Source organism: Mustela putorius, unplaced genomic scaffold (genome assembly GCF_011764305.1).
Source record: "Mustela putorius furo isolate JIRA1106 unplaced genomic scaffold, ASM1176430v1.1 tig00000135_pilon_pilon_pilon, whole genome shotgun sequence".
NCBI lineage: Eukaryota > Metazoa > Chordata > Mammalia > Carnivora > Mustelidae > Mustela > Mustela putorius.
The window spans coordinates 1,049,896-1,069,951 of record NW_025421292.1 but is presented as its reverse complement, the minus strand read 5'-3'; the positions used below and the strand labels follow the sequence as shown (position 1 = coordinate 1,069,951).

Below are 20,056 nucleotides of genomic sequence, written 5' to 3'. Positions count from 1 at the left end.
ATAAGATACCTAGAAATAAACCTAGGAATAAACCTAACCAAAGAGGCAAAGAATCTATACTCAAAAACTATAAAGTACTCATGAAAGAAATTGAGGAAGACACAAAGAAATGGAAAAAAATGTTCTATGCTCATGGATTGGAACAGCAATATTGTGAAAATGTCTATGCTACCTAAAGCAATCTACATATTTAATGCAATTCCTATCAAATTACCATCATTTTTTTTCAAAGAAATGGAACAAATAATCCTAAAATTTATATGGAACCAGGCAAGACCTCGAATAACCAGAGGAATGTTGGAAAAGAAATCCAAAGTTGGTGGCGCCACAATTCCAGACTTCAAGCTCTATTTCCAAGCTGCCATCATCAAGACAGTAAAGTACTGGCACAAAAACAGATACATAGATCAATGGAACAGAATAAAGACCCCGGAAATGGACCCTCAACTCTATGGTCAACTAATCTTTGACAAAGCTGGATAGAATTTCCAATGGAAAAAAGACAGTCTCTTCAACAAGTGGTGTTAGATAATTTGACAGCCACATGCAGAAGAAGGAAACTGGACTATGTCCTCACACCACAGCAAAAATAGACGCAAAATGGGTGAATGACTTCAATGTGAAACAGGAATCCCTCCAAATCCTTGAGAAGAACACAGGCAGCAACCTCCTTGACCTCAGCTGCAGCAACTTCTTCCTGGAAACATCACCAAAGGCAAGGGAAGCAAGAGCAAAAATGAACTATTGGGAGTTCATCAAAATCAAAAGTTTTTGCACAGCAAAGGAAACAGTCAACAAAACCAAAGGACAGCTGACAGAATGGGAGAAGATATATGCAAATGACATATCAGAAAAAGGGCTAGTACCCAAGATTCTATAAAGAATTATCAAACTCAACACCCAAAGAACAAAGAATCCAATTAAGAAATGGGCAGAAGACATTAACAGACAGTTCTGCAAAGAAGACATCCAGATGGCCAAGAGATATATGAAAAAGTGCTCCACATCACTCAGGGAAATACAAATCAAAACCACAATGAGATATCACCTTATACCAGTCAGAATTGCTAAAATTAACAAGTCAGGGAATGATAGATGTTGGCCAGGATGCAGAGAAAGGGGAACCCTCTTACACTGTTGGTGGGAATGCAAGTTGGTGCAGCCACTCTGGAAAACAGTATAGAGGCTCCTCAAAAAGTTGAAAATAGAACTACACTGAGACCTAGCAATCACAATACTCATATTTACCCTAAAGATACAAATGTAGAGATTCAAAGGGACATGTGCACTCAAATGTTTTGATTTTGTGCTCCACTGCTCTACAGCTTGCTGGGAGCTGACCCCTTTCCCTGCAGTCTCTCTTCTATCATTTCGGATTCACTTTTCCACTTGTCCTACCTTCCAGAAAGTGGTTGATTTTCTGTTGGTAGAATTGTTGCTCTTCTTCTGTCCAATCTCCTGTAGAGTTTGTAGGTGTTCAGAATGGTTTGATAACTATCTAGCTGAACTCCTGGGACCTGATGATATTTAGGTCTCCTACTCCTCCACCATCTTGCTCCTCCCTGCCTAGCCCTTCTTTCTTAATGAATTTCTCTCTTTTTGACCTAAAAAAAGATTGAACTGATTTTATTCACTATGATAATAAGAGTATATAATTTAATTCTATGGTTATTACTTTTTAACATTATAAATATAACACTAAACCTGTTGTTCAACTGAAGGAAAAATACCATCACATACGGAAAAACAGATGAGAAATATGTTGCACATATGGAAAAATAGATGAGAAATATGTTGCTTTGTTTTTCATTTCTCACCCACTTATAGATATTTCATTGTAATCAAGGTTCACATACTGTATTAATTGGGATGTAACCCACCTAATAAGATAATCAAAGACATGGAACCCAATTACAGATATGCTTCAAGATTTATATTTTACTGAAAGGTTTAGTTTTGGATCTCATTAAATTGTATGACAATACCCATGTAACATAATGTTAAAAGTAATAGAATACCTTAATAAATGTTATCCTTATAGAAAAAAGTTATCTCTTCATCACAGACTTGGGAAAATAGAATATGCTATCTCATGTCTTCACTGAATTACATTTTCATGTCATATGCTAATCTTTTGTCATGGGCTAATAAAAGATATGCCCATTGTGAAATGTTTCTATCACTTCTCCAAAACAGTTGTATGGCCCTTCAACATTTCCATACCATTCATTGTGACCATAATAAAGACCCATGAAAATTTTAATTGAAAACATATAAGGTATGTATTGGATAACTAATGTGTTTTTCTTGATAAGATACAAGAAAGTTCACGATCCATTGTATTTTCTTCTTTTAATCAGTCCCACAAAACTTCAGACCTAAAGGTAAGGTATGCACAGTAATTCTATTATCTTTGGCTTTATTGTGTTTATCAGTATTTTCTCCCAAACATTTTTTCTTTCATCTGCTACCTTAAAAAAAATTTATTTAAATTCTAGTTAGCTAACATAGAGTGTAATATTAGTTTCAGGTGTAGAGTTTATTGATTCAACACTTATATACAACACCCAATGCTCATCACAAATGCCCTCTTTAATCCCCACCACGTATTTAGCCCATCCACCCAACTAGGTTTTCTCCAGTAACCATCAGTTTATTCTCTGTAGTTAAGAGTCTGTTATTTGGTTTGTCCCTCTCTTTTTTCACCTATGATCATTTGCTTAGTTTCTTAAATTCCACATATTAATGAAATCATATGGTATCTGTCTTTCTCTGACTGACTTATTTTACAGAGCCTAATACTCTCTAGCTTCATCCATGTTGTTGCAAATGGCCAGAGTTCATTCTTTACATTCTTTATTATGGTTGAGTCTATTCCATTATGTGTATGCATGTGTATGTATATATATCTATATGTATATAGATATATATAGTGTGATATATAATGGAATATATGTAAATATATCTATATGTGTGTGTATGTGTATACCACCAAGTATATACATACCATATCTTTTTTTTTTTATTCCCCAAAGGAGGTTGTTTTTTTTTTTTTTTTTGATTTTTAAACCCAGATCTTTATTACCAGAGTTCTTTTCTTTCTTTTTCTTTCTTTTTTTTTTTTTTTTGCTTGTTTAAATTTTTTTATGATGACAGCTTTGTAATAGAGCTTGAAGTCCGGAATTGTGAAGCCACCAACTTTGGATTTCTTTTTCAATATCCCTTTGGCTATTCGAGGTCTTTTCTGGTTCCATATAAATTTGAGAATTATTTATTCCATTTCTTTGAAAAAGATGGATGGTACTTTGATAGGAATTGCATTAAATGTGTAGATTGCTTTAGGTAGCATAGACATTTTCACAATATTTATTCTTCCAATTCAGGAGCATGGAACATTTTTCTATTTCTTTGTGTCTTTCTCAATTTCTTTCATGAGTACTTTATAGTTTTCTGAGTATAGATTCTGTGCCTCTTTGGTTAGGTTTATTCCTAGGTATCTTATGTTTTGGGGTGCAATTGTAAATGGGATTGACTCCTTAATTTCTCTTTCTTCTGTCTTGTTGTTGGTGTAGAGAAATGCAACTGATTTCTGTGCATTGATTTTATATCCTGACACTTTACTGAATTCCTGTATAAGTTCTAGCAGTTTTGGAGTGGAGTCTTTTGGGTTTTCCACATATAGTATCATATCATCTGCGAAGAGTGAGAGTTTCACTTCTTCTTTGCCGATTTGGATGCCTTTAATTTCCTTTTGTTGTCTGGTTGCTGAGGCTAGGACTTATAGTACTATGTTGAATAGCAGTGGTGATTATGGACATCCCTACCGTGTTCCTGACCTTAGCGGAAAAGCTTTCAGTTTTTCTCCATTGAGAATGATATTTGCGGTGGGTTTTTCATAGATGGCTTTGATGATATTGTTTTTCCAACGTGAGATACTATGTTTGTGCTATTCTGAAATGTTCAAACATATACTGCTTTATGTTAAGAAATGTAAGATAAATATTGAGAACATATTTTGGATTTAGGAATTTGGAACCACTGTTATTTTTAAGAGGAAGGAGACTTGTACGGGAACTGTGGGAGCCATTACATAAGATAAATACAAATTTTTTCATTTCCAGATGAAATTGAGGATGGTGATGAAAGGAATCTTCTAGAGGATCTAGAATTTGTACACAGTAGATGTCACAAATTATGTAAAATGCTATCATATCTTAAAAGTAGTTCCACTGGTATGCATGTTTATGCATAAGGTTCTAAAAACAATTCCATGATAAGGGCATTATTTTCTTCAGAAACTGAATGTGAGGTGCAATGTAAGGACTAACCTTCTGGAGTTTGGACTTCCATATAACTTGGCTCAGCCAGGAGGGCATCATCTACTCACCTTTAATCCTTGCCGAAGTTGTTTAACTTCCATCCCTCATTTCATTCCCTGCATTGGTAGGAATGAAAAGGGTACTCAAATCACAGAGATAATGTGAGAATTAAATAAAATTAGGATATATAAAATCCCTTGTGTAATCCTAGGTACAAACTCAAATACTCAAGAATTGCCCAATAAATTTTAGTCATTTCATTGCAGCACGGTGAGTACTCTCTTAATAGAAATATTAAGGCATATAAGAAAGGCTGCTTATCAGCAAGGCTTGGGTGTGAATTAATACAGAACTTTAGATAGTTGTGCTTTAAGATCTATTCTGAACCTGAGATATTGTAATCATATTAATATAATGTGTAATAATTATCTAAAAGTGGGATTATCTGTTTAAAATTATATGGTTACATGAAAGGATGTAACTCATAGTTTTACTACAGTGTGTCTTTCCTGGACCCCTTGATATATTCATTAGCCAAGTTTTCTCATATTTCCTCTTTGGATAAAGTAGGAGAAGATGAATAATAAAGAGCTATTTTTTGAATAAAATAAGGAAATCAGGGTACCAGAAGTAAGTGATTGAACACCATTTCACATAAAATATGAATTATTCTAAAGCAGAGTGGTTGTTCCAAGGCTGACTTTGCATCCTTAATCAATCTCTCAGCTCTGTGAATGTTTTGATTTTGACAGTTGGATCTATCACATTTTTAGGTTAAGTGTTACGCAAAGGAATTTTCAAGACCATCCATCCACATAGATCATGTCTTCTAAGTCCCTTTCTCTCTCTCTCTTTTTTAAAGATTTTATTTATTTATTTGACAGAGAGAGATCAAAAGTAGACATAGAGGTAGGCATAGAGGGAGGAAGCAGTCTCCCTGTTGAGCAGAGAGTCTGATGCGGGGCTCGATCCCAGGACCCTGGGATCATGACCTCAGCTGAATGCAGAGGCTTTAGCCCACTGAGCCACTCAGGCGCCCCTAAGTCCCTTTCTCTATGTGTATTCTGGAGATGCCACTAGATTTAGGTGCCAAATCCAGAAAACCTTTTCATTCAGGTTAAGGTAATTATATTCTAAATTTAATAAAATTTAAATTCCAAGTCCCTTTACTTTATCAAAGGCATCTCTAGTTATAAGACTATGCAGACTATCTTCTCCAATCAACAGCTGCATTTCTAGCCTATCATCAGTTACCAGGAGATGCTGCTGCCTGAGCTGTCCATAGAATGACAGCATTGTTCAGTATTAAAATAACTGTAAGATCACAGAGCCTTCATTTCAGTGGTGAGAGGAAAAGGAATTCCTTCAAATCTACAACAACAAGTTGTGATGTAGTAAGGACCAGATTAATTTATAATCATCTTCCCTCCACTCCCTCAGCTCCTAAACATGCTCAGACATACATTTGTCCCAAAAGTCTCAGAGATGTGTGCACATCATGCCCAATATGGAGCTGCCTCACCATACAGGTTATAAAATGTTTCACAAGCAACTAGATCAAACCTTTAAAGTACTCAAGTTAAAACAGTTCAAATGAAGACAATCTGTTACGAAAGAGGATCTTCATACTGAATCTCTGATCAACAACTAATGATGCTGTTCAGATCTGATGCTGATTGGTTCTCAACTTGTAGATTATCCAATCCAAGAACACAGACATGAGTTCTTTGGTTAGTATTATTAGGGATGTGCATGGAGGATGGTGCTAGTTGGTCCTCATTGATTTAGATTTGCCTGCCTCCACGAACCCTGTCCTCTGTATTTTCCATCATGGCATGTCTGTGATTCCCTAGAGGCTTCTTGATGGCAGCTCTGACAGTGATACTGATGGTGCTGAGCCCTCCCATGGCTTGGGCCAGGGAAACCCATGTAAGTGCACACCTGGGGTGGTGAGCTATTAGGGGATGAGGAAAGGAAGGGAGTTAATTCTGTCACTGTGTTCAGACTGTATCCCTTAGAAAGTTGTAAAATTTCCTTCAGTGTCCACTGATCTTTATCATTTGGCTTTTCATTTCTTTTCTCAACAAAAGGAACTTCTATGCCTTTTCTTTCTACAAGAGAGGGTAAGGAATCTCCATATATATCCATCATTCAGTCTCAACTCTTCTCCAGTGAAACATCTCCAGGCTTACATTCCATTTCCTCAAGGTCTGTGGGAATAATGATTTCATTATAATTTTTTGTTGAGTTGTTTTCTTTATTATGTTGAGTTATACTTGGTAAAGGGGAAATCTCTAGGGTATAGAAAGGACTTAGAAAGGTCTCTTAGAACCTGTGTGATATCCTCAACAGGATCAGTGATGCAGGTGTCTCTCCCTGAGAAGAGAGGATGTATCAAGAGGTCTCCTTCATTATTTCCTCTTCTTCCTCCTGAACTCCAATGTTTATAAAACCTATATTCCTATATTGTAGGTTTTCTGACAGAAGTTAGGATTTGTTTTCTATTTCTCCCATAGAAAGCAACCTGGAGCTGAAGCAGAGATCCTTATTACTTGAAATAATGCTGTAGATAAGGAGCATTATGGGGAGTTCTTTGATGCCTTAAAGAAATTAAGGCATATTCTGAAAACCTCACAGGGTATAGTGTTTATTATGAATTTATTTTGAACCTTTCTGTAGTACTGGTTTCTCCCCCATGTCTCCTTTCTCTGACCCACAGAAGGTCTTCAAGTAGTATAAGTTTTATGAAATTCTGGTCTTACAAATTTCTGGTCAAAAATATTCAAATATCAAGAATTTCATATGTTTCAAACTAAACACACTGAGCAGGGTACAGAGTGTGTGAAGGTTGTTTACATCCATCTTATCGGGCTAAATGTCTAGAGAACTCATTGGCTTCCTTGGGTCTTGGTCCTCAAATCATGGACTAATTCATCATGGCCTCTGTTTTCTGCAGTTAGCCAGTTTGGGGAAGGCTAATTAGCCCTCTTCTTTTCCTTCTAGGTCATCACCATTACAGAGAATCACCAATGTTTGCATAAAACTTTAGCACTACAATAGATCCATTAGATGAATTGAAACTTAATGACATTTTCCATCGTAAAATCATCTTTCCCTTACCTGTGAATATTTCTTCCAATAACAACAACAACAACAACAACAACAACAACAACAAAGAGAGAAAATTTGTCTGAATTTCTCAGAGGATGCAGAAGGGATTTAATGTGTTATCAGAGAAAAAGAGTGTTGGAGCTTGAGCCCCTTCTTGCTTTCCAGGATCTCTACAATGATCCAAGTCCCAGAACCCTGGGTTTATTCATTTAAACTATAAATACTTTTATTAGTATTATTTCTGGGCTCTGTTTGAGGATCTGAGAATACTGTTTGGATAAGATAGAAAAGTCCTATGGCTAGAATCAAAAGATAAGAAATACTAAGTATTGGCAAAGATGTAGAAAAAAAGAAGCCTAATGGCTTTGGTGGGAAAACAAATTTGTGTAGCAACTATGGAAAACTGTATGGAACTTCATCAAAAAATTAAATATAGAGTCACATAAGATCCAGTAATCCCACTGCTGGATATTTACCCAAAGTAAATAAAACACTAATTTAAAAGATACATGCACCCTCCTATATATTGCAGCATTTGTATACAGTGCAAACCTAGTGTTCATCAATAGATGAATGGATAAAGAAGATGTGGTATATATACACAGTAGAGTATTCCTCAGCCATAAAAATGAGATCTTGCCATTTGCAAGAACGTGGATGGACCTGGAGGGTATAATGCTCAGTGAAGTAAGTCAGACACCGAAAGACAAATACCAAAAGATTTCACTAAATGTGAAGTTAAAAAACAAAGCAAATCAACAACAAAAAAAGAGACGAACAAAAAGTCAGACTTTTAAATACAGAGAACAAGCCAGTGGTTGCCAGAATAGAGAGAGTGGGGGATGGGTAAATGGATGACAGAGGTCGAAGAGCACACTTTCTGTGATGAGCTTGAGCATGTACAGGATGGTGGAACCATTATGCTGTACAATGGAAACTAATATAACACAGTATGCTAATTATACCTCAATGAAAAAATGTCCACTACTATCAAAGTCATTAAAAACTTACCTAACAACAGTGTAGAAAGCCCAATAAACATTTAACAAAGAAATTTCAGAGAGCAGTAAGTGCAGTATAAACACAACAGTGCAGAGTATTGTGACAGAGATTTGGATTCACCTGACCTCAGTTCTAGTGGCTGGGGAGCTCTCCCTGAGAAAGTGACATTTAGCTGGCACATGCTGATGAGAAGAAACTGGTCATGTGTAGGATCTGAGGGACAGGTGTTCTGGGGAGAGAGAATAGGATAAAGACCAAAGTGTGGGAAGATGTTTGCTGAGTTGGAGGGACAGAAGGAGTGTGGGGAGTAAGCTGAGGAGTGCTCTCCGGGTTGCCACTAGCACGTTTCTATCACTAGGGGAATGCCCACCATGACCTCATTGTTGGTGCTTTTTTTTTTTTTTTAATTTAGATTTTTATCTGATTAACTTTAGCTTATATTGAAGTTTGATATGATTTTCTTTAACTAATGACATACTAGTTTTCAAAATGTTTATCTGCTAGTTTATGCAAACATGAACACAGCCCAAAGGCTGTGCCAAACACTTGTTAAAGTTGTTTTATTAATTTTTATCTTCATAACAGGCACTAGTAACTGATTCTTTCAGAAAGCTGTAGATTTGTAGGCTTCTCTCAGTAAACTGTAACAAGAATGGAATTTAAAAACGATACCTGCTCTTGATGAGACAAAAATTCTTCGGTCATAATATTTCAACACAGACGTCATACTGTGGCAAATTCAAAGCCAAAAGCCTTAGTTTTTACAAGAAGCTCAGAGGAGCATCATGTGGAACAATTACCCAAGGACAGTGACACTACAGGCTTCTCACAGTCCAGCTTGGCTGTCAGGAACATGTCACTGATCCAAAGTGGTGACTGAGTCAGTCAGGAAATATATATCTGGTTATACATATTTTTTGGTTTGAAAATAAGGCACAGGGATAATCATTACATCTTTCAGACATCCTGAATTTTAGTCTTTCCAGTCACTGTTCACTTTGTTTTGGGTGAGCCTGAAGGCTTAGCACAACCAAGAACAGTAATTTTTTGGTTAGAATTCTTAGTATCTTTTGATAATCTCTTATTAAGCGCTATGAATGTTTCTTAGGAATCTGGTGCCAGTGCTGAGCTATTTTCAGCACAATTCATCCACAGGATAAGGTTTTTTTTTTTGTCAGATATGATATTGGCAAATTTTTCAATGCAATACTCAGCTTTCTCAAACAAAAGAAGCTTTTTCATCACATATATTTCAGGTAGTCTAACAGAGGTTCTTACCCAGGGACATTTTTACCAGCACCCTCTACCCCTGAGGTATAAGAGCAATGTCTGGAGCCATTTTCTGGTTTTCAAAACTGGGGTTGCATCTGACATCTAGTGGGAAGAGGCTAGAGATGCTGATAGACATCCTAAAATGCACAGAACAGCCTTCCCACAACAATTATCTTGTCCAAAATGTCAACAGCTGTGGTTATCAATTGTATTGTTTTCTCCTCCCCATTTCTCATTTTGGGTTTTGAGTCTTCTGTCTTTTGTTTTTGTTTTTGTTTTTTTCTTAATGTAGTTTAAGAATTGCTAATTTCAGTTATTTATTTATTGATTGAAAACTGGGTCATTACTTTCAATGTTATGTTATTGTGTCTTCTGGTCTCTATTTTATTTCTGATTTTTCTTGTTATTTCCTCCCTCTACTGAATTTCCCCCAAGTTTCTTTTTCTAGTTCCCTCAGGTGTCATGTGTTTGTTTGAACTTTTTTTTCCCTTTTTTCTTTTTTTTCCCTTGACACTGGCTGAAAGAGAACTCTTTATTGCTTTAATATACAGAAAATTCAATAGTGCACACTTTGGCCAGTTTGGTGGTCAGTTCTTTAGGCTTTGCCTTTTCCAACTTGGCAATGCGAACCACCAACTTTAGACCCAGGACATTGTCTCAGAGACAGACGATCTCACCACATCTGTCATTGTAATTTCTCTTGATAGCCTCCAACTGTTTAAGAAGAGCTCATTTGTCTTCTGAATTAACTTGTATGAAGGCGACTATGGTGCAGATCTTCCCGTGGACCAGACACCCCAGCCTGGCCTTCCCCTTGATTATGTGGGGGAATTCCCATATTAGGATACGGGGCAGGCAGGAAGACATCCAGCTCAATGGGATCCATGTCATATGAAATCACTACCAGCTAAACCTTCTTGGTGATATGATGAACCTAGATCAAAGGACAGTTAGCCTCTTAGGGGGACATCCCTTTACTAGCAGCTTTCATCTCAGCCAAGCCAACAATTTCTCCTTCTCTTGCTTTGCCTCTAGTCTGAACCTGTGGGCCAGCTTAAGCCATTGAGTAGCTGTGTGGCTGTCAAAGGCTTAGGGACTGGCTAATCGTGAGAGGTACTTCTAGACATTTATATAGAATAACCCTTTGCTGCTGCAGCAGGAGTAGCCAAGATATTTGACAACGTGGGTGAGGTCCCTTTTGGGCTGGATATCTTCCTGTCCATTGCCAAAATTCTTGGGTCTTTTCTCATACAAGGGATTGACCACCTTCTTGGCTTCCTGCTTCTTCACCAGAGTCCAGAGCCATCCCTCAGCCTCCTTTCCTTTCAGCATCTTGGTGGAGAGAGCTGAATTTTTTCTCTTAATACAAGAATTTACAGCATACATTTCAGTTGTGTTTTTCTTTTGTCTTGAGACATATTTTGATTTGCCATTTGATTTCCTATTTGGCCCTTTGCTTGCGCAGTAGTGTGTTGTTTAATATTTACATATAAATATTTAACTTTTACATTGTAGATTTTCCAGCTTGTTTTACTGTTGATTTTTAGTTTTGTAACATTATAGTTGGAAAATATATGGGGTATCATTTCACACAAATGAACAGAACCCCAAAATGTTAACAGTGCTGAGGTTGAAAATACTGATTTATACTGTGCTGCTTCTCAAAACTGTAGACTCACACTTTAGACACAAACTCACCTTCCAATTCATGTCTTTGTGGTTTTAGTTTAAATAAGGAAATAATAAAGTATAAAGTTGTATACCTTCATCAATTTCTTGTAGAGACCATTGAAGCCAAGATCTTTTTTTTACTTTTTGCCTTATACAATGTTTTTCAATATTCTGTGATTTCTGGACGATCACCATCTCTGTTAACTTTCAACAACGTGCCTTTATAAGACATGAATTGTGGCTGCCACAAGTATTTTTCAGTAAAATATATCAAATTGTTGTAGTAACCCTCATTCTATTATATTGATAATGTCAAATGCTCCTGGTTTTTTTTTTTTTTTTTTTTTTGGTCTCCTTTTTAAATACAGAGGTATTTTTCTCCTATTTTTAAATGTTTCATGTTAATCAGACTTGAATAAAAAATGTTTCTTGGGGCACCTGGGTGGCTCAGTGGGCTAAAGCCTCTGCCTTCGGCTCAGGTCATGATCCCAGAGTCCCGGGATCGAGCCCCACCTCAACAGGAAAACTGCTTCCCCCTCTCTCTTCTTGCCTCTCTGCCTACTTGTGATCTCTGTCAAATAAATAAATAAAATCTTAAAAAAATTTTTTCTTAGTTTGATTAAACGTGAAACAAATATCCATATATACATACATCTATGCATATATGTGTGTATGTATATGTATATATTTGCATACATATATTATGATGTGTGTATGTTTACATATATTGAAACTTTCAGGAGCACATGTGACCGATTGACTAATTAGAGCTCTGACATACTTGACCATTTACCTCACCAGACTAGATTTGCCAAATGGATTCTGCATCAAAATTTTTAATGCAATCTCATTTTCTGAGACTTCTGAATTTGGAAATGTAAGAAAAATGGAAGAACTATATTACAACCATGGTTTTAATCTCCTTAAAATTCCTCACTCATATGCCTTTGAATTCAGTATACAAGTCAAATACTACCAGCACCCATAGGCTTTTAGAATCCACTGCATGTGGTATCTCTAAAGGTCTTTCTCCTTCCTCTCACTGTCTGCTTCAGTGAACTGTTTTCTCTGGTTTCTTAAGGAAGTTTCTCAATTCTTTCAAGCTTTTGCAGTTACATGACCTTGACCTGAAATGTGGCTTCCTCTTCCCCAAACACACACACACACACACCCTCCAGCTCACATCTGCTTAATCTTTCATGTCACATCTGGAATGTCACCCTTGAGACCACCTCTCTGGCACTCTAAGGTAACGGAGATCATCCAATTATTCTCGGCTCTAGAACTGCACACGTTTCCTGTGACGTTTCTCACCGCGTACAACGTCTGGCCTGGCTGGGTTTTGTGCGTCACTTTCCCTGCATTTTCAGATCCGGGAGTGGAGGGGACGCTTCTGTTTCCTCCTCTGGATTCGCAGGGGCGGCAGGGGCCTGAGCCTGTACCAAGTGTTGAGGTGGGCGAGGGGAGAAGCAGGTGGGGGTTTAAGGCGGGGGAAAGGGCTGTGGGAGGCGAGGAGGGAGGCGGGTCTCTGTCAGCGGCAGGCGTCCAGGAGAAGGTGGTGAGGGGCAAATGCCGGGGCTATTCAGGCTGGGGGTCCGCCGCCGAGCCCGGGACCCAGTGGCCGCCTCTCCCGCCGCCCGCAGAGGGAAGACGGGCGGTGTGTGCTGGTGGTTTGGGGGCGCCGGAGGAGCCAGCGAGGGGCGCCGCCGTCAGTGTCTTCCAGGAGCCCGCGGGTGACCGGATCGTCTCTGTCCCCACAGCACATTTCCTGTACCTGACGACGTCGGAATGCTACTTCACCAAAGGGACGGAGCGGGTGCGGCTCCTGGAGAGACACTTCTATAACGGCGAGGAGTTCGTGCGCTTCGACAGCGACGTGGGGGAGTTCCGGCCGGTGACGGAGCTGGGGCGGCCCGTCGCTCAGTCCTGGAACAGCCAGAACGACTTTCTGGAGGATGCGCGGGCCTCAGTGGACACATACTGCAGGCACAACTACGAGGTGGGTGAGAGCTTCACGGTGCAGCGGCGAGGTGAGCGCGGCAGGGACGGAGATGGGGGAAGGTAGGGGTGTGTGTGTGTGTGAGAGAGAGAGAGAGATAGACAGACAGACGGACACTGAGACAGACTCGTCTGGGGGTGAGCGCACAGGGTCTTGAGCAAGTACAGGTTAGAAGGATCCCTGTGAGAGTGCCCTGTCAGGGACATTGTGGTCTGTTTGTGTCACTGTGCAGAATGTGTGGTTGTGATTGTGTGGTTGTGTCCCTGTGTGGTTGTGCGGACAGTGTGTGAGGGGTGTGCTCTGAAGCGGGGGGGGCGGGGGGGGCAGAGAATGAGTGTGAGCTGGGCTGTGGGCCTGGATGTGGGGATGGGCTGGGAGAGAGGGTGTGAGGGGAGGATGCAGCAGGGGACATCTGACATCCTTGGTGGCCCCCGAGGGAGAGGTGAGGGGGGCTCAGGAGCTGCAAGTGGAGGGAACACTAGGCAGGTGGTGGAGTCCTGGGGAGGGAAGTGGAGGGTGTCCTGGTTGGGGTGAAGGTTTAGGGGAAGGGAGAGGAGGATTAAAAGATTAGGGAGAATGTGAGGAGGCCAGTCACCCTCTGTTCTTGGCACTCACCCTTCTTAATTCTGAACCCCTGAAGTAAGTGTGCCTGTCTGTGTGTGGGGCCATTTCATTGAGAAAAAGTGTCAGACTAATTTTTAATGGGTCCAAGAGACCTCTGAGACCCTTATTTATTTGTGCTTTTGAAACTGCATTTTTAATTACATTTTTGTTACAAAACATATTGATACTGCTGTTTATATAATGATGAAAGTATTTAAGGAGTTGCATACGATTTTTTGATATAGTTGTAACAATTCACCTCACATTCCCCTTTGCTAGACCTTTTTCAATACTGCCACATGCTCAGTTGAGAATTTATCTTGTTAATTTTTAATCTCTATTCCTTTGATTTCTAAGATTATTGAACATTATTTTCATATATTATTTGGCTAATGATTTTTACCATTTAAAAAATTATCTACTGTCTATTATCTTGGGGTTTTGGTGTTTTTCTCAGTGATTATATACATGCTCTATAAATAAGATTATTAACATTTGCTGACATTTGATCCAGCATTTTCCCTAGTTTGTGGTTTGTATTTTGGTTCTGTTTATGACTTCTCCTGCTAGGGATGGAAACATTTTTATTTTAGGAAATATACTGCAAAATTTTTAGCAGTGGTTTCTCCTCAATCTTGAATCTACCATTTTATGGTATAAAAAGCTTTTCATGTATTTCTCCTTTTACCAAAACAGAAATTATATTTATTCAGGCTGTAATGTCAGGGATGGTCTTGGGCACTAAGGATACCTGTTAGTGAGTCTCAGATCCTGCCCTGAACTCAAATGTTAGTTGTAAAAAGGAGAAAATTATAAAATGATAACAATTCTAATAATAGATATTTTTATACTGCAAAAAAGAAGGACTGATCAGCTGGTGCAATTATGAGAATTTTTTTAAAATAAGTGAGTTTCCTTGCTCTTTTTCCTCTTTTAGGACTCTTGCTATTCTTGGACTCAACTCCCAGAGCTAGAGAACCAGCTCTGTCTTTCCTGCTTCCCAGGGTAGAACTATGTCTGGATTGTTCCAAGGTGTGAATGTAGCATTCCCAGGATTTCACACTCTCTTTCCCCATCTACCTCAAGCTGTTCCCCAATTTATCCACCCTGCTTAGAGCAACAAAACAAAGATAATAAGTAGCTAACACATACTGAAGGCTAAATTCCAGTTACCGTTTTACATCCTTCGGTACATTAATCTTCACATAACTCTAACAGCTAAGTTGATATCACTATTCCCCTTGATATCTTAGAAAGCTGGGGCACAGAAGAATGTCAAAATTCTCCCAGGATGAATAAGTAAAGTAGCAGAGTCTGGATTTGAACTCAGTCAGCCTGCTCCAGAAATTGTGTTTTTAAGACACTTTATGCCTTACAAAACTTGGAAACACTTCTACAAGGATTAACGGCTTCATACCATGAAAAATAAACCCACAAATTTCCCCAATAGCTTTCAAATCAAATGGACCCATGCTGTCAGGATTAAACTCAAGGTTCACGATACTGGTTTAATTGGGCTACATGGTCAGCTTTAGGAAAGCCTGCTTGAGACTCAGCCAAGGACCAGAGACCGGAGGTAGCCAACATGGGAGACTGAGTCTGTCGTCCTCACTGAGTCCCTCTACCTCTTCTCTTCTAGTGGAGCCTATAGTGACTGTGTATCCTGTGAAGACCCAGCCCCTGAAGCACCACAACCTCCTGGTCTGCTCTGTGAATGGTTTCTATCCAGGCCACATTAAAGTTGGGTGGTTCCGGAATGGCCAGGAAAAGGAGTCTGGGGTCGCGTCCACAGGCCTGATCTGTAATGGAGACTGGACCTTCCAGATCCTAGTGATGCTGGAGACAGTTCCTCAGAGTGGAGAGGTCTATACCTGCAAGTGGAGCACCCCAGTTTGATGAGCCCTGTCACTGTGGAATGGAGTGAGAAGCTTTCTGATCTCCTAAGTTCCTCACCCACTAAGGAGGGGACTTTCCTTTTCCTGAGTGTCAGGGTTTTCTCTCCTTACACCATGTTTTCATTTGTTCCATGATCTCTTCTCTTCAGCACAGATCACTGGGGGTTGCTGAGTGATATCCTGTGGTAGAAATCCTCTGATAGTTTCTAGATATCCTGTGATCATTTGTATAGATCCTGTATTCCCTGGTGAGGCAGTTATGCCTGGCTGGCAGAACAGAGGTTGTCCATGTTTTGACATTTTCCATGGCTCACAGGTCATGGTTCCCTCTTCACACTGGGCACCAGTCCCCTGGTTCGGGTTGGGCTTGTGCTTCAAGCGCTGTTGCTCTGAGTTGTTGATTGTGGTCTCAGAAGAGGCACATCCTCCATAATGTAGGAACCTTCCTGACTTGAGGGGAATCCAATCTTGACTCTGCCTTTCCTTAGCTGTGTTGCTCTGCACAATCTGTTGAGCTCTGTGGACTCCATCCAGGCTTCTCATCCTTTGATGCTGAAGTAGTGGATTTTTTTTAAAAGATTTTATTTATTTATTTGTCAGAGAGAGAGAGTGAGCGAGAGAGCGAGCGAGCACAGGCAGACAGAATGGCAGGCAGAGGCAGAGGGAGAAGCAGGCTCCCTGCTGAGCAAGGAGCCCGATGTGGGACTCGATCCCAGGATGCTGGGATCATGACCTGAGCTGAAGGCAGCCACTTAACCAACTGAGCCACCCAGGCATCCCTGAAGTAGTGGATTTGTCAGAGCTGTGATATTTAAAAAGTTCAGCGACTAAACATTGCATTTGTGCAATATGATTTTTAAATTTCTTTTCCAGAAATTGAAAATTATTCGATTTCTTCAAGGCAGTCTGTCTTCCTCATTCTCAGAGTTCTCAATCTCAGAGTCTCTATCGGAGATGTTAGAGTTGGGATAAAAATCACTAAAACTGTTTCTTCTCTCAGGGGCACAGTCTGGGTCTGCACAGAGCAAGATTCTGAGTGGAACTGGAGGCTTTGTTCTGGGTCTGCTCTTCCTCGTGGTGGGGCTGTTCATCTACTTCAGGAATCAAAAGGGTAAGGCACCTGTTGATGAGTCTCCACAGAGACCCTGTGGGGGAGAAATACAGCTTTGATCAAATAAGGTCTCTGTGTACCAGTGACCCTGTATGAAGCGTTTCTTTCCCAATTCGACTTCAGATTTCTTAGAAATCTAGAAAGCAACAGCCCATGGTTACTGGGTTTTAGTATAAGAGATTATGGCCTGTAGAGATAAGAGAGAGGTTAACAAGCGTGGGAATCTTGGTTTGGGATCCTGGGCCAAATGGAGGAAGAGGCACTAAAGCTAGTGAAATCCCACTGTATTTGTGTGACGGAAGCTTCGTGGGTCACATCTCTCTTTTTTCTCCACTCTGGCATCATGTCATGTCGGTTGTGATTAGATTTAGAGAAATCTAAGGAGGCGGGTCTGGGGCTGGGACCTTGTGTGTAGGGACAGATTTACCTTCTTATATGTTAAGTATATGTCTTCTCTTCTCTTTCCCAGGACACTCTGGACTTCAGCCAACAGGTAATGCTCTGTCATCCTCTTTAGTGATAGATTTGGTTATTCCAGAACAAGTGGTAATGGTGAAAGACAGAAAAAATGAGAAAGACTTTGGATCTGACTTCTGATTGGGCAGTTTACCCTGAAGCTTCCTTTCTCCATTTAGTAAAAGTCCTGTGCTGTGAAATAGCTTCAGATCAAGAAGACCTAAGAATATGCTCTTCTTACTGCAGGGCTTTAATTCAAGGCCCTGGGAAAGGGAGAAGGAGCTGCTTGGAGAGGTGGGTCTGGAAATAACACTCTGCTCTGTCTCTGCAGGTCTCCTGAGCTGACGTGGAGATGGTGACACTCCAGGAAGAACCTTCCTTCCCAGCTTCTTCTAAGAGTGAAAGACTTCCAGCTCTCACTCCTCCACAGTTACAGTGCTTTCTCAGATCTGGTTGGCCCGGCTTCAGTGACCTTGCAGCACTTGTTCTCCCTGTGGCTCTGTCTGCCCCTTCCTTGACCTGGAAGCCCCAGTGTGACTTCAGTACCTCCTCTGCATTCTCTCTGGTCCCCTTCTGCATCGCCTTTCCTGCCTTCCTGCACGGGAACTGAACTTCTTCTCATGTATCTTCATAAGCTTTTCTCAAATAAACATGGGGTTAAAATAATCTGTTTCAAATAGTTTCAAAGAAAAGAGGTATAAAAAAAAAAAAGACAAAGGGAGGATTCCACCACAATAAAATAATGGTTTTTATTTATATCCCAGAATTTTGCTCAGATATGGGGATCTTGAAAGTATCCTTGTTTCATTCCCATTTATTCTTGAGCTTTACAAGTTCTGTAATTAGACATATTTTCTGGAGTTTGGAGGAAGCCCTTAATGACCCATAAGATGATGATGTCCTACATGTCTATGTTCTGAAACACAAACACACCAGTCCTTTTGCACGATGGGATAAGGAAAGGGGACAAAAAAATATTCCTGCAATGTAATGCAAATAATTTTTACAGAGGTGATGCCCTTAGACTTTTTATAATAACATTCTTTTGTCATTTTGTCCCTGATTTTTTATTTTTTATATTTTTATTTAATTTTATTTTTAAAGTAGGTTCCATGCCCAACATGGAACATGAACTCATAACCTTGAGATCACAAGTTGAATGTTCCACTGACTGAGCCAGCCAGGTACAACTTTCCCTGATTATTTATAGAAAGTATCCTAACCTGAGTAAACCCCTTTCATTATACTGATGGTGAGCTCTGTCTACCCTTCCATCTTTTTCTGGCTCTCAGATAAACTTAGTGGCATGCTAACACTTTGGCTTGGGATGCAGCCTTCCCAATAACTAAGTCTCAGACCACCAAGACAAAGCCACAACTCTAGGGGAAAGATACAATTCTGACCTTCCAGACTGTGTGTATTCTTATTGTCTACAGGAATATCCTGGATGGATAATATCTTAGCAGATCAGAAGGAGTACTGGGAAACAAAGGGGGAAATTATGAATATTCAGATGCCCATACAAACAATGAAATGTTATGCAGCTGGAAGGAAAAAATAACACACTGCTATAGAATAATCTCTCAAAGGTGTTTGTATGGGTACAGAAAAGTTTGTAAAGCAAACAACATTTTGTTTAATAAAATAGAAGAAGAGAATAGGAATATATACCTAGATCAACTCATTTTGTCTATATCACCCATCTGTCATTATCTCTTTCTCATCTATCTAATCTACATACTACAATGGAAGGATTTTTAAAAAAAATTGTCGCCTCTCAGTCAAAATGTATGAATAGGTTGAAGGGAACAGAGATGAAAGCTGTACTATTCTGAATATATCTTATTTAATAGTTTTAATATGAGGACACTTCAAATATTTTATGTCATAAAAACTTTAAATAAAAAGTTTAAAAAGACAATATATAGAAAAACAAAACTGTATTGATGAAACAAACATGACAAAAAGCATATGGTGGGGGGGCGCCTGGGTGGCTCGGTGGGTTAAAGCCTCTGCCTTTGGCTCAGGTCATGGTCCCAGGGTTGTGGGATCGAGCCCCGCATTGGGCTCTCTGTTCGGTGGGGAGCCTGCTTTCTCCCCTCTCTCTCTCTGCCTGCCTCTCTGCCTACTTGTGATCTCTGTCTGTCAAATAAATAAATAAAATATTAAAAAAATATATATGGTGGGAAACAAACAGGAAATTAAACCAAATATTTTGGTTCTTAGAACACTGTGTAACTGTAATTGTAAGTGAGTATATAGCTCTAAATTCCTCAGACTTCAATGAGATAAGAGTTGGAAAGGTTTCAGACAAATGGCCTTAAATTGCTTAAGGAGATGATGAGTTCTGCTGTCATATTCTGTCTGAAGAGTCACTTTGAAATATAAATCAAATCTAAAGAGCAGGCAGTAGATTCAGAAGTTCATGGTCATAGTGATTTCAACACGATTTCTCCACTATTAGAGACAACTGTAATTTATCAAGCCAATTCAAAGTTTATTTTATGTATATTTTAGTTCTATCATGCATTATTGATGTGAAGCAGTTTATCATCCTGTGGGAGTTTAATAAGGTAACTGTCATGTACTCAACATTTATATGATCTTATCAAACCCT

The 20,056-nt window shown here is 39.5% G+C and overlaps 1 long non-coding RNA gene across 1 annotated transcript; it reads left to right on the top strand.

Annotated features, from left to right (window-relative positions):
- The first annotated feature begins 12,929 nt into the window (after window positions 1–12,929).
- Window positions 12,930–18,105, top strand: LOC101670156. Its single transcript, XR_006605169.1, has 6 exons — window positions 12,930–13,032; window positions 13,136–13,405; window positions 15,617–15,897; window positions 16,873–16,983; window positions 17,453–17,476; window positions 17,771–18,105. It is a non-coding gene; the product is annotated as an H-2 class II histocompatibility antigen, E-S beta chain (long non-coding RNA).
- Window positions 18,106–20,056: the final 1,951 nt, after the last annotated feature.